The following is a 15000-nucleotide window of genomic DNA, read 5'->3' on the forward strand; positions in this document are numbered from 1 at the left end:
CTATTTTCGCTAGATCATTTACTTAATTTGTCCATGTATTCTTGAAGACGTCGTTCCAATTCCAAAGGTACGTTATCGATATTAGCGCTGGCTTTAAATGTGGTGTCATGCGCGTAAGCATGAATAGTTGAGTCCGATCCAACGGCTTCGGGAAGATCGTTGACGAAAATTAAAAACAGTAGAGGTCCTAATATGCTACCTTGAGGAACTCCATTGGTTAGCATAAGTTGTGACGAAGTCGAGTTATTTACAGTAACACACTGTAAATAACTCTTTAATTACCTTTTCACTATGGCGTGAAAAGGTAATTAAAGAAGCCGTATCCGAAAAAAGTGTACATGTACATGGTCATCGCTTAAAAATAGTGATAAGACAAAGCGCTCGCCCGGAGCGTGTTGCGGCCGCGAATGATACAGTCACGTAGAAGAAATATTTCTTTAGTCAACGCATAGTTAATCGAGGGGAACCATTCTCCTCGATTAACTATGAAATAACGCAACATTGGTTATATCAAATAACCAAATAACGCAACATTGGTTTATCAAATAACCAAATAACGCAACATTGGTTATATCAAATAACCAAATAAAGCATGATTGGTTTTATTAAATAGCCAATGGATATAATGAATTTATCATAAATAAAAGAACACATCACGTAAAAAAACACCAAAAGCGAAATAAATAATAAATGTACAAACGGCGCCCCATAGGCGTTTCCTTCGGAAAGCCAGAGTGACTAGACGCATAGCTGCGTGAACTAGGGCTTTCAACATCGCACATCTGGAGTTATCTTTAGGGGACTACCATCGTTACTGACGTCAAGCAATTTCGTCATTGCCGGTCATGAATAAGTCACTTGTGTTTATTTTTGTCTGCTGGAGTGTAATGAATGTTGTTATGGTACTAGACAACAATCAGAATAATCTATTACCATATGGGAGTAGGTTCCTACAGATGCCAAAGGTTGAAATTCAAGGACTTTTCAGTGGCTTTGGAGGCCAAGTTTAAGAAAATTGAAGGACCACTTTTGGAAAAGTTTGCATCAGCAATTTTAAAATTATTTAATATTATTTCTCAGCTTTTCTATGAAAGTACTGTAATTTTCAACTTGAAAATTGCTAAAGAAAAAGCATTGCAGAAATCAAGCTCTAGTCCTCAAACTCAAGTACTTTCAAGACCTTGAATTTTTTATTTTTAAATTCAAGCATCTTCAACGACTTTCATTGTCTGCTACACAGCCGTTCTTGGGTTCGTCACGCAACGTTCCTCACCACGGGGAGGAGCGTTGCGTGACGATTGTGCGTGACGGCTGCGTGGCAGACTATGACTTTCAAGGTTTTTACGAACCCTGAGTAGGTCATGTATTTGCCTTTAACTGCAAGAAGGGAATTTTTTATCTATTATTGGTACCGAGTCACAGTTTGTTGCCAAATATTCACCCAAAGGAAGTTGTCAGAAATCAGTAGATTGAAGAAATATTACTGTTTAATAATTCATATTAGTATAATTTCAGAGCTGAACAAAGAGTTTCCAGCAAACTGATTGGTCGAGCGGTTCCTTATATGACGCTATATAAACCGCTCCGCGCGGTTTATATACTGTAAAATGTTAAACTAAAATGTTAATAAATGTTACTAAAATGTTATGATTTTAGAAATTTCTCTGTTGTTCAGCTTTATACTGAAACAATTATTCGCCTCAGGTTCGGTGAATATTGTCGCATAATCCCCTCGACTTTGTCTCGGGGATTATTCAACGATATTCACCGAACCTGAGGCGAATAATTGTTAAATGTTTTTAAAAGAAAATCTCTGAATAATGAATATTGCTGATGGCCACAACAAGAGAAGCAGTGCTATTTACAGGTTTAGTATATTGAATTAGAGGCATTTGACTTTCATTAAATACCAAGAGGGAATGCACACATTTTGACCTTTTTGTGGGTTTAAAAATGTCATACAGAAAACTGAAAACCACATCAAAACCCTGTGCATTCACTATTATTTCTTACAAGATTTTCGAGAATTGATTTGCTGTCAACTGAATCGGACAATATTTCTCACTGTAATCACTTTTTGGATCTAATTTTACTTTGAAGTTCCACAAAGATCAACAGTTTTTGGCAAATCATCTGATAGTAAATACTTGTTTAAAGATGAATTTTCATTTAACCTTTTGCCATACTGAATAATATTAAATAAGGTGTTTAAATTCCAATAACTACATGATTTTATTATGGAGTAGCAGAGTGAATAGACAGCCACAGCACAACTCACTTTAAACTTTCTGGTTTCCCAGGCATGACTCTGAAGAAGGGTGCTATTTTGAACTTTACTAATTTTAACCCCTTTCAACTCAAATATATCATTATAATTTGAATATATCAACAAAGTTGAAATAGTAAATTGGCCACCGTTACATTTATAAAAGCTGACATTTTGAGCGTTAGCCCTTCGTCATTAGCCCTTCGACGAAGGGCTAACGCTCGAAACGTCAGTTTTTATAATTGTAACGGTGACCAATTTACTATTTCAACTTTGTTGATATATTCAAATTATTTCATTACCACCACTGACCCAGCCTCAAACAGTTTCTTTAGAAACTATCAGCCTTTATTCAAAAACATCATTGGTATTTATACTCTGAACATAATGTACTTAACTATTCAGCTGTGATGATACTTCAAGCAGCAAAAAAGTAACTCAAGGATGGCATCTACTATAAATATCCCTTGCATGAGAATCACATGTTTTCAAGCCCATGTTACCTTTACAATAGATAGCAACTGCAGCACACCCTATTGTCAAGACAAAATTGTTGAAATTTTTGATATAAGTGATTGAAAGGCTCTATCTAAGGAGGTATATTGCAACCCATCATTGTCCTGACTTTTGTCCAAATACCAGCTTATTAGCTTGGCTATATGGTGCCATTATTATTTGCTAGGGTCAATGCACATTGGAGTATGACCAACGTCTTTCTCTATATCTGAATTCAGTTGAAATTTACAATAGTTTGATGCGTGTGTCTGACTCTTCGAAAGACACATGGGTCGATTACAAGAAAACATTGATAAATACCGACTTGCTCTTTGCTTCAATTTAATTATCCTTTAATATAACCTCAGAACAATTCAACAAATACTTCTTCTCATGTAGTGGAACTTTATTTAATCTCACCCTCTTCGTATTAAGCTTACATTCTTTGTAACTCTTCTAACCTTCACATAGCGACGTAGCCAACAGGACTTCGGTACGCTTGGACGAACACGCTCATAAACAAATTCCTTCAGTTTTCTGCCCTTTCTTCTGAGACGTTTCAGAGTAGCTTCTGGTATTCTGCTGGGTTCTTGATAACGGCTAAAGACACGGTTGTGAATACATGTAAACGTAATATGAGGTAACTCGTTTGATATAGCAGGTTTCGCTTGATATTTCACGATAGAAGGTTCACTCGTTAAGAATCGTTCGTAAATTGATCTCTCGTAAAGTTCGCGGACCCACCCGTTCTCTAAACGCACGACAAGTTTTTCTGTGGGTCTACCGCGAACGGTGTGTGACTTTGTATTTGTATTGGTCGTAAATAGCCATCAAATTTCTTTCGCGAACATCCAGCAAGGAATTGTCAATGAAGGCAGCTTTAAACCACGGGCTCTAGAGTTCCTTCTACGCATGCGCTGTAGTGACAAACCCAACTAAAAAAATTAAGCCCAATTTATACCTCGAGCGTTTCCTTCGGAAAGCCTGATTGTGCCATAATGTGGCTACAAAATTTGTGTGAGGCACACAAAAACAAGGTAAAAATTCCCTTCAAAAGAAGGCGCTGACCAAAAGAGCTTGAACTCGAAGAACGTTCTTTGACGACTAATGCGCATGCGTATTATGAAACGCAGCTTAGACGAAGACTGCCTTGTACCATAAGAAAGCAGTGTATCAGAAAATCAATTTATATACTTGGCGGTACAATTCTATTCACGGGCGTGGAAGGATGGATCACATCAAAGAAAATCACATGAACCCCGCAAAGGCCCTCGAAAAGTCTCAATTTCTATCTCTGGATGAGAGGGAAGTTGAAGAGCTTGTAAATCAAACTTGGGAATACTATGATCATAGGAAACTTAGTAAAAATCTTACGGAAAATGAATATATCAAAAAATTCACAAACGTGATTGGTAGGGACGCTGAAACCGGCACTCTCTGTCGCTCAATAAAGTGCATCACTAACCGTTGGACTGAAGAATTGATAACAGCGTATCCCTTCATTTGGTAGTGATGCACCTTCTAGCCCACATCATCTACAATATAAATGACTGCGTAGCAGACATTACCAAGTGACTGCGTAGCAGGCACTACCAAGTGACTGCGTAGCAGGCACTAACCCATCTACTTTTTAGTTAAATTGTATTAATATTAAACGGAGTTAATATTTACTTATTATTTTTAAATTTAAAAAAAGTAGAAATTAATCTAAAAAATAACCCGAACGTTCTTTTGCGATAGCGCGAGGCTCACGCGATATAAATTTTGTTCTGCGTGCAGCCTGCCGGTGACTGTATGCTTTGTTTCCAAGCTTGAAAAGTGTTGACAGATTCAAAACACGGAATAACGAGTTACAGTACCTTGTAAGCAAAAAACAAAAAAGATAAACAAGAGAAAACGCCCGACTATGGTACATTTTACGGAACAATTCGATGTCAACATTTTACTTTCAAATTCGTTTGTAGATTGGCCATGTCCACGCGAGGCCCGCGCGGGAAAACTTCCGGTATCTGGCGTGCGATTGTCAGTAAAAAAGACGCTTCGTTTTCTAAGGTTCTGTTCTGGGAATATCTGGATTATATAGGTAACTGACAGGTGTGTTGACAACCGTATCGGCAAGTTTAAGATTAACAATCCGATGAGACACGTAATCTCTCGAGTGCGATTGCCACGTTATATCGTTTCTGTCAACTCTATGTTAAAAAATGAACTGTGGAAGTAGTGTTTTTTCTGACAATGGAGAAGAGAAGGCTAGATTCAAGCGTACATACGCAAGTGTGGTTAGTGAAGACGATCAGTCAACTCCGTTGACAAATTCCTGGTGGAGAAAACTCCAGGAAGAAAATGAAGAAGAAACCATTCATCCATTCTCGGAGACCCAGGGGCTGTGCGGCTCTCCTGCACTTAACTTGAAATCGACTCTCAGCCCCTGGGTCTCCGAGGATGCCATTCATCACGAGCCTCAGGTAGACGGAAGTTTAAATATTCGGATTGAAAACGATCGACTTAAGGCCGACCTCGATCAAGCGCGGAGTCAGCTAGAATCCCTCTAAGAAGAAATAATAATATCAGCTAAGTAAGACCAGCCTCAGAGTTAAAATTGAGGAGAAGGTCGCCGCGAGGATGTGTGGACATCGATCAAATGTAATCGCAGGTCAGGTCCACAGTCCTGAGGTGGGGCGAATGCTCAGCGACATCGCTGAGAAAATTAAAATTAACAGCAGCAGCCTACTGAAAGCGTTGGAAACAACACTGGGGAACAGTAACCCTCAGTTTTTGCAATCTCAGAGTGCCAGACTGGACCCTGCTGTTTTTCAAATTATAGTCGAGGATCCTGGACCAAGAAAAGCTCGGCAAACGTTACTTAGCATTTCCAAGCTAAGAAAAACCGGCGTAAGTCATAACGTTTACATTTTTATTAAGATTGGAAAAAGTGTATTTGCTGTCTTATGTTTTGTTGTGAATGTTGGTTGTGTGGTGTATCAGAACTCATTTCTGCTTGGCAGGAAAATCACATAATTGGCTGAGTTTGATTTTACGGCCCTGAGGCTATAAGTCATCTGTGATCACTTTTTATGGCTACAATAGGAGAAATTTCCGGTTTGTTTCCTTGATAGGGTCTTGACAGTATTATAATTTATTCCATTTTTATTTTTCTACGATAAAAGATTTAAATCGCCAGAGGGATGCCATTGAGAAAACTGGAATAGTGGTTGATGGAAGATGCTTTAAAGTTAAATTTCCAGGTTATTTATGTGTGCCCATCTCGACTCTTTATATTTTTTCATCTTATAATTTTTTATTTTTGTTATGATTGTCTTTATGCTACATGTCTAGCCATGGTATCGTAATTATTGAATCCATTTTATGCTTGGCAGTGTTAGAAATTATCTGGGAAAGTGGTGTTTAATTGAAAGTATACCATTTGAGATTTGTGGTGTAGTTATTTAAACTTCAACTTGATATTATCTTCATGTCTTTTTCAAAACAGTTACTCTTGATTACAAATCACTGATAATGCTGCTTAAGCAAAACGGTGGTGATGTCAAAAAAATATATCAATGAACTTTGCAAGCAAGGATTGGGCACAGAGTGCTGTGTATTCTGCAAAGTTAATAAGGTAGGTCATACCTGCAATGCTAAATGACATACATCACCTGAAGTAAGAGAATGTGTCAATTTGCCAACCTTCAAGAGACATTTAAAGGAATTTCTCAGTAGTTTTTTTTTTAGGACTGAGACATATTTTAAAGTTTATGAGTTTTGATGTAGTATTGATTGTAATTAGTTTTTAAAATCCATTTAGTGGAAAACTAATAAAGAGGACCATAGCAGAATTCTACAATAACACAACAAATTCAGGCAACCGGTATTTGTTATGCAATTTATTTGTAATGAATTAGTGAGAGCTTTCTTAGCTTTCTTGACTTTATATAGAGGCAGAAATCTGTCTATAAAAATGAACATATTTTATCTGTGATGAACAATGATTATAATATATCTACAAATAGTGGTGAACATTATATGACTTCAGCTCAGTTAATTCATTATTGAGTGATACATGCAATTTATTTGTAGAAATGTGCCTGTTCTGAGATTCCTTGTGGGGAAGCCTGTGCTGAGTGTTTCCTGAAGAACAAAGCAAATATTGGTGGGTAGGTATAACTCTGCATTTCTGTATTGACATGCACAACAAAGTCCAGCTTGCAGTATGGTATTTCACTTTCTCTTGGAATACATGTCTTTAAATCTCTTTTGGGATACTTAGTTTGACGGACAGTTACCAGCAAAAATATGGCAGGTTTGAATTATAAAGGTGGAAACTAAATTCACCGTTTTTGTTTCTGTCTGTTTCAGATAGAAGGGGTTAGGAGATGACTTGCTCTTTCTCCTTGAAAAGGAGCCATGTGATGTTAATTTATGTGCTCTGCATGCAATGTATAACATTTTAATTTTAAAATTCTGTGCACAGTCAATATTGTTTTATGTAAAAAAAAATCTATTTTCTTAAAGTCTAATCCTGTAACAATATTCTTTTGTTTAGCATTGCCTGATCACTTCTGTTATATATATTTATTTGTTGTATTTCTTAGATTTATATGGCATTCAGCATAATGCCTGAGCCACCTTCTGGGATATATACTATACTTACATTTCATTAATGGTCAATCAAGGGAAGTGTTGTCTATCCTTTCTGGTTCACCTAGGCTGAAGTCCAGGCATTTGGTGTAATTATTATGGCCTGACTGCTTCTGGGATATATAACATATATAGGTTTTCATCCACCGTCAATCTAGAGAAGTCTTGTCTATCATTTTTGGTTCACCCAAGTTGAAGTCCTGGCATTCAGAGTAATGCCTGAGTGCTTCTGGGATATATAACATACTTATAGCTTTTCATTCATGTTCACTTAGGGAATTGTTGTCTATCCTTTCTGGTTCACCCCGTCTGAAATCCTGGCATTCAGTGTAATGCCTGAGCGCTTCTGGGATATATAACATACTTAGCTTTTCATTCATGTTAAATATAGGGAAGTGTTGTCTATCCTTTCTGGTTCACCCAGGCTGAAGCCCTGGCATTCAGTGATATGGCTCAGCGCCTCTGGGATATATAACATACTTAGCTTTTCATTCATGGTAAATATAGGGAAGTGTCGTCTATCCTTCCTGGTTCACCCAGGCTGAAGTCCTGGCATTCAGAGTGATGCCTGAGCGCTTCTGGTATACATAACACACTTAGCTTTTCATTCATGGTAAATATAGGGAAGCGTTGTCTATCCTTTCTGGTTCACCCAGGCTGAAGTTCCTGGCATTCAGTGTAATGCCTAAGCACTTTTGGGATATATAACATACTTAGCTTTCCATTCATGGTAAATACAGCGAAGTGTTGTCTATCCTTTCTGGTTCACCCAGGCTGAAGTCCTGGCATTCACTGTCATGCCTGAGCACTTTTGGGATATATAACATACTTAGCTTTTCATTCACGGTAAATATAGGGAAGTATTGTCTATCCTTTCTGGTTCACCCAGGCTGAAGTCCTAGCATTCAGTGTCATGCCTGAGCACTTCTGGGATATATAACACACTTAGCTTTTCATTCATGGTAAATATAGGGAAGTGTTGTCTATCCTTTCTGGTTCACCCAGGCTGAAGTCCTTGTATTCAGTGTAATGCCTGAGCACTTCTGGGATATATAACATATACTTAGCTTTTCATTCATGGTAAATATAGGCAGGTGTTGTCTATCTTTTCTGGTTTGCCCCGGTTGAAATCCTGGCATTTAGAGTAATGCCTGAGCTTTTCTGGGATATATAACATACTTAGCTTTTCATTCATGGTCAGCATAGGGAGGTGTTGTCTATCTTTTCTGGATTACCCAGGCTAAAGTCCTGACATTTAGTGTAATGACTGACCACCTCTGGGATATATAACACACTTAGCTTTTTATTCATGATAAGTATAGGGAAGTGTTGTCTATCCTTTCTGGTTCACCTCGGCTAAAGTCCTGGCATTTAGAGTAATGCCCAAGCGCTTCTGGGATATATAACATACCTAGATTTTCATTCATGGTCAGCATAGGGAAGTGTTGTCTATCTTTTCTGGTTCACCCAGGCTGAAGTGCTGGCATTCAGTTTAATGCCTGAGCACTTCTGGGATATATAACATACTTAGCTTTTCATTCATTGTAAACACAGGGAAGTGTTGCCTATTCTAACTAGCGCACCCAGACTGAAGTCCTAGCATTAACTGTAATGCCTGAGCACTTCTGGGATATGTAACACACTTAGGTTTTTATTCATGGTAAATATAGGGAAGTGTTCTCTGTCCTTTCTGGTTCACCCGGGCTTAAGTCTTGGCATTCAGTGTAATGCCTGAGTGCTTCTGGGATATATAACACACCTAGCTTTTCATTCATGGTAAATATAGGCAAGTGTTGTCTATCCTTTCTGGTTTACCCAGGCTGAAGTCCTGGCATTTAGTGTAATGCCTGAGCACTTCTGGGATATATAACACACTTAGCTTTTCATTCATGGTAAATATAGGGAAGTGTTATCTATCCCCTCTGGTTTACCCCGGCTGCAATCGTGGCATTTAGAGTAATGCCTGAGCACTTCTGGGATATATAACATACTTAGCTTTTCATTCATGGTCAGCATATACAAGTGTTTTCTATCCTTTCTTGTTCACCCAGGCTGAAGTCCTGGCATTCAGTGTAATGCCTGAGCACTTGTGGGATATATAACATACTTAGCTTTTCATTCATGGTAAATATAGGGAAGTCTTGTCTATCTTTTCTGGTTCACCCAGGCTTAAGTCCTGGCATTCATTGTAATGCCAGAGCACTTCTGGGATATATAACACACTTAGGTTTTTATTCATGGTAAATATAGGGAAGTGTTCTCTATCCCCTCTGGTTTACCCCGGCTGCAATCGTGGCATTTAGAGTAATGCCTGAGCACTTCTGGGATATATAACATACTTAGCTTTTCATTCATGGTCAGCATATGCAAGTGTTTTCTATCCTTTCTTGTTCACCTAGGCTGAAGTCCTGGCATTCAGTGTAATGCCTGAGCACTTGTGGGATATATAACATACTTAGCTTTTCATTCATGGTAAATATAGGGAAGTCTTGTCTATCTTTTCTGGTTCACCCAGGCTAAAGTCCTGGCATTCATTGTAATGCCAGAGCACTTCTGGGATATATAACACACTTAGCTTTCCATTCATGGTAACTATAGGGAAGTGTTGTCTATCCTTCCTGGTTCACCCAGGCTGAAGTCGTCACATTCAGTAAAATGCCTGAGCACTTCTCGGATATATAACGTACTTAGCTTTTCATTCATGGTCACTATAGGGAAGTGTTGTCTATCTTTTCTTGTTCACCCAGGCTAAAGTCCTGGCATTCAGTGTCATGCCTTAGCGCTTCTGGGATATATAACACACTTAGCTTTTCATTCATGGGAACTATAGGGAAGTGTTGTCTACCCTTTCTGGTTCACCCAGGCTGAATTCCTGGCTTTCAATGTAATGCCCGAGCACTTCTGGGATATATAACATACTTAGCTTTTCATTCATGGTAAAGATAGGGAAGTGTTGTCTATCCTTTCTGGTTCACCCTGAGGCTGAAGTCTTGGCATTCAGTGTAATGCCTGAGCACTTCTGGGATATATAACACACTTAGCTTTTCATTCATGGTAAATATGGGTGTGACAGAGTCACTTAGGCTTATTTCCTACTTAAAACATGTTTGTTCTGTTTATTTTATTTTATGGAATTTTAGCGATTTGTCAGTAATGTTAGTAATGTGTTAATTGTGTTAGTAATGTGTTAATTGTATTATTCCTTTAACTGCCGATTTCCCTTATGTAATTCCTGTTTAATTGCCGATTTCCCTTAGGTAATTCCTGTTTAATTAATCGCTCCTAGCCCAAATTTGGTTTTAAGTTATTTTTACCTTTTCCTGTATTTTACTATAAGTTACAACTGTTTGCTCGGTGAGTTCAGTTGATTTGTTGCCTTCCTGAGAGTGTCTTTAAAGCGGATTCTAAGCTATACTAGCTTTTGGTATGTTTCAGTATTTTATGTTTGTTTGAGCCCTAAGCTCAGCATATAGTTGTTTCCATTGTATTTTTGTAGTGATTTTCGGGTTAGAATTTGCTTAGTTTAGCCACATACTCTTTTTATCTTACTACTGTATCTTATTTATTTACTCTGACCTTTGTTGCACAGCATGTAATTTCTCTGCTATATGAACTACAATTGTTTTCGTTTTAGCAGCTGTAATATTTTGCTTACCTGCTTCCAATTCATTGTTGCTATGATTCCTGTGTTTTCATTACACTAGTAATTTCATTTTCTCCTTTCACTGTTTATTACTGTATTAGCTCAAGTTGTAATATTAAGCCTAGCTTGTAATCTTTGTTGAATTCATGCCTGGTGTAGCAATCACTATTTTTGATAGTTTCTGTCACACAATTTCCTGTTTTCAAGTACTTTGTTTGTTTCCTTTCTTTACTGAATTATTTCTGTCTGTAGGTTATCTTTTACTGTTAAGTACTTTTTCCTAAGTCATTTTAATCTTGCTACATCATTTGGCTCATTGGAACTTTGTTTTCTTATTTATTGTTTAGTGTCACTCGTTCCCGTTTTTTTATTGTACCGTTGCATTTATTTGCTGTGCATTAAACTTGTAAATCTTCCCTCGGATCTTTTGTTCTTACGTCGACCGTTTTGGCCGTCTTACATAGGGAAGTGTTGTCTATCCTTTCTTATTCACCCAGGCTGAAGTCTTTGCTTCCAGTGTAATGCTGGTTATATCAAATAACCACGTAACGCAAGATTGGTTTTATCAAATAACCAAATAACGCAACATTGGCTATATCAAATAACCACGTAACGCAAGATTGGTTTTATCAAATAACCAAATAAGGCAAGATTGGTTATATCAAATAACCAAATAACGCAAGATTGGTTTCATTAAATAACCAATGGATATAATAAAGTTATCATAAATAAAGGAACATATCACGTAAAAAACGACGAAAAGCGAAATAAATAATAAATTTACAAACGGCGCCCATAAACGCCCGAGGTGTAAATTCGGCTGTGTGTTTGTTTGTTTTTTTTTTTTGCGTTCCGTCACAAAGTGGGCATGCGTAGAATGAACCATAGAGTGCATGGTTAAAGCCCTTGTGGACAGTTCCTTGCTTGATGTACCCGAAAGAAATTCCATGGCTATTACGCGCCCAATGTCTATACAAAGTCACACAACGTTCGCAGTAGAACCGCACTAAAACTTGTGGAGCGGTTTGGGAACGGGTCGTTCCGCGAACTTTACTGGAGATCAATTCACGAGCGATCCTTTACGAGTGAACCTTTAATCGAGGAATATCAAGCGAAACCTGTTATATCAAACGAGTTATGTCATATTATGTTTACATCTAAACACAACCGTCTATTTAGACGTGATCGAGAACCCAGTAGAATACCAGAAGCTACTATGAAACGTCTCAGAAGAAAGGGCAGAAACCTGAAGGAATTTACATCATTATGTGAAGGTTAGAAGGATGACAAAGAATATTTTTAAGCTTAATACGAAGAGCTAGGGTAAGATTGAATAAAGTTACAAAACATGATAAGAAGTACCTGTTGAATTGTTCAGTGAGGGTATATCAGAGGATAATGAAATTGAAGTATAGAGCAAGGTGATATTTATCAATGTTTTCTTGTAATAGACCCTTGTGTCTTTATAAGAGTCAGACACACTCATCAATTGGTCAAACTATTGTAAATTTCGACTGAGTTCAGAGGTTGAGAAAAATCCTGCCCCTACTCCAATGTACATTGACCCTAGCGAAACAATAATGGCATCATATAGCCAAGCTAATGAATTGATTATTTGGACAAAATTCAGGACCACAATGTGTTGCAATGAGTTTATGCTCTTTGATTTACAATAACAAACAAGGAATCAATTCTGCTAATGATCTCGTGTCAGTAACGAGTTTTGAAAATCAGTTGTATTCATGTTTGTCTCAGTTAACTAGACAATCATTTTTAATGCAAAGAAAATTACCCACACTTTTAAATGTGTCGGAGACTGACTATGAACTTCAATACAGTGAGAGCTACAGCAGTACTATTCATCAAGAAACTCCCTAGGCCCTGTTTACAAGCAGGTAGGGTAACCCTAGTGCTAGGGTTAGCCTGGCAGGAGGGTTACCCTAACGCTCCCACATTTCTTTTTTTCATCGACGTGTTTACGAGGCAGCTAGGGTTACCCTAGCACTACGGTAACCTTAACTGAGTGCTAGGGTTACCCTAGCGCCAGGGTAACCCTAGCTGCCTTGTAAATGCTCTGCTGGGGATAACTCGCCTACCCGGGACAACTTTTTACTTGTTTCCAGACCCTTTGAACATTGATAACAATGCATGCGGTTACCAAGCATAGGTAAGTTGTCCCGGGTGGTAGGGTAACCCTACCTGTGAAATTTTGCTCGTAAACCCAGGCTATCTTTGACCCGCCTGCTAGGGTAACCCCAGCACAAGGGTCACCCTCCTTGCTTGTAAACTGAGGGCCTTAGATAGAGCATTTCAATCACTTATATCTGAAAATTTCAACAATTTTGTTGTGACAATAGGATGTACTGCAGTTGCTATCTATTGTAAAGGCAATGTGGGCTTGAAAATATGCGATTCTCATGCAAGGGATATTTATGGTAGAGGCCATCCTCAAGGTACATGTGTGCTGCTTGAAGTATCATCACTGAATGGCTCAGTACATTATTTTCAGAGTATGCATAACAATGATATATTTGAGTTGAAAGGGGTTAAAATTAATAAAGTTCAAAATAGCACCCTTTTTTCAGTCATGCCTGTGGAACCAGAGAGTTCAATGCGAGTTGTGCTGTGCCGGGCTGTCTATTCACTCTGTTGTTACTCTGTAATAAAATCATGTACTGGAATTCAAACACCTTGTGTAGCTAGCGCTAAGTTTCACTGAAGTGATGCTTGGGTAATTTCCCAAGCGGCCTAGCGCGCATTCGTAAGAAACACGTGTTTTCGCAAAGCGTGATAAGAACGTCAGATTTCAGAGCAGTCAAGGTTGACTTGTCAGATTTAGCTTTGCAGTGTAGAATTTTCTGAGATTTGTCGGATCTAGACCAGTTCATTAAGAGAGTAACTAATGTGCGAGCCTCGAGCCTCTTCTTGCAAGCCACTGTTTGTCCTACATCTTTCAATTTTCTCTCCTCATTTTATTCTAACAGTCTTTGGCTCCTCTCCAGAAAGCATTAGAAGGTGAAAATCAGAAAAAAATATCAAACTAGACGCTCGAGGAGCGTTCACTCGGGCTTCGTAGCGAGCGCTTTACTTGAGTATTCGCCACGCGTAAAATTTATTCGAAACTACAAAGCCGTAGTATTCACACGAAACACGAGTACGATTATAATATGCATCACGAGATCTGAATTTTTTTACTTTTAATGACACTGTAACATCTTTATGTTCATGTACACTAGTCATATTGGACAATTTTTCTAGTAGATCACAGTCATCAAGAGTATTCGTAATGTCTTCTACTAAGCACTCGTAACTCCATGCAAAGAGCAAACTAACTTTCACGATCGCTTGCACAATAGTAATAGTGATTATGTACGAAATATCAAATCGTACTTTTTAAGTATTGAACCCGATAGAAACCAATTACAAAAACAGGTATTTAACGGAAGAGCTAAGCTTAGATATTTAACATTACTTCTCATGTTGCTTCTGTCAGTATCCCTATCCAATTCGCTGTTGTCAGCTAGCGCCACCTTCGAGCGAGGTGTTTGTCTCAGCACAGGCGACCCAAGCTCTCCTTGAGAACCACACAAGGAACACAATTTGCATATCGATTTATAAGGATTTGTATGGGATTTTCTACAAGATAGCCATAGAGATAGTTAAAAGTGAAAATATTAAATAAAAATGGCTTACCTTATTCCATACGTGTGTTGCTTGCTCCTGGTGTCGTCATTTTACCGATTTCACTTGATTTAATCGGTTTTTTTTTTATTCTGGTTTTCTCTTCTTAAAGAGAAGACTCAAAGAGAAGACTTTTTTTCTTTAAGAAGAGAAAACCAGGATTAAAAAAACCGCTTAAATCAAGTGAAATCGGTAAAATAACGACACCACGAGCAAGCAACACACGTATGGAATAAGGTAAGCCATTTTTATTTAATATTTTCACTTTTAACTATCT

The 15000-nt window shown here is 38.0% G+C and overlaps 2 long non-coding RNA genes across 2 annotated transcripts in view; one reads left to right on the top strand and one right to left on the bottom strand.

Moving 5' to 3' along the window:
* Window positions 1–15000, bottom strand: part of LOC148727355 (uncharacterized) — a 35473-nt gene that overhangs the window by 1079 nt on the left and 19394 nt on the right. The window lies entirely within an intron of this gene.
* LOC111347052 (uncharacterized) lies at window positions 5237–6912 on the top strand. The gene is made up of 3 exons (XR_015989555.1): window positions 5237–6006; window positions 6252–6380; window positions 6839–6912. It is a non-coding gene; the product is annotated as an uncharacterized LOC111347052 (long non-coding RNA).

Source organism: Stylophora pistillata, chromosome 7 (genome assembly GCF_964205215.1).
Source record: "Stylophora pistillata chromosome 7, jaStyPist1.2, whole genome shotgun sequence".
Classification (NCBI taxonomy): Eukaryota; Metazoa; Cnidaria; class Anthozoa; order Scleractinia; family Pocilloporidae; genus Stylophora; species Stylophora pistillata.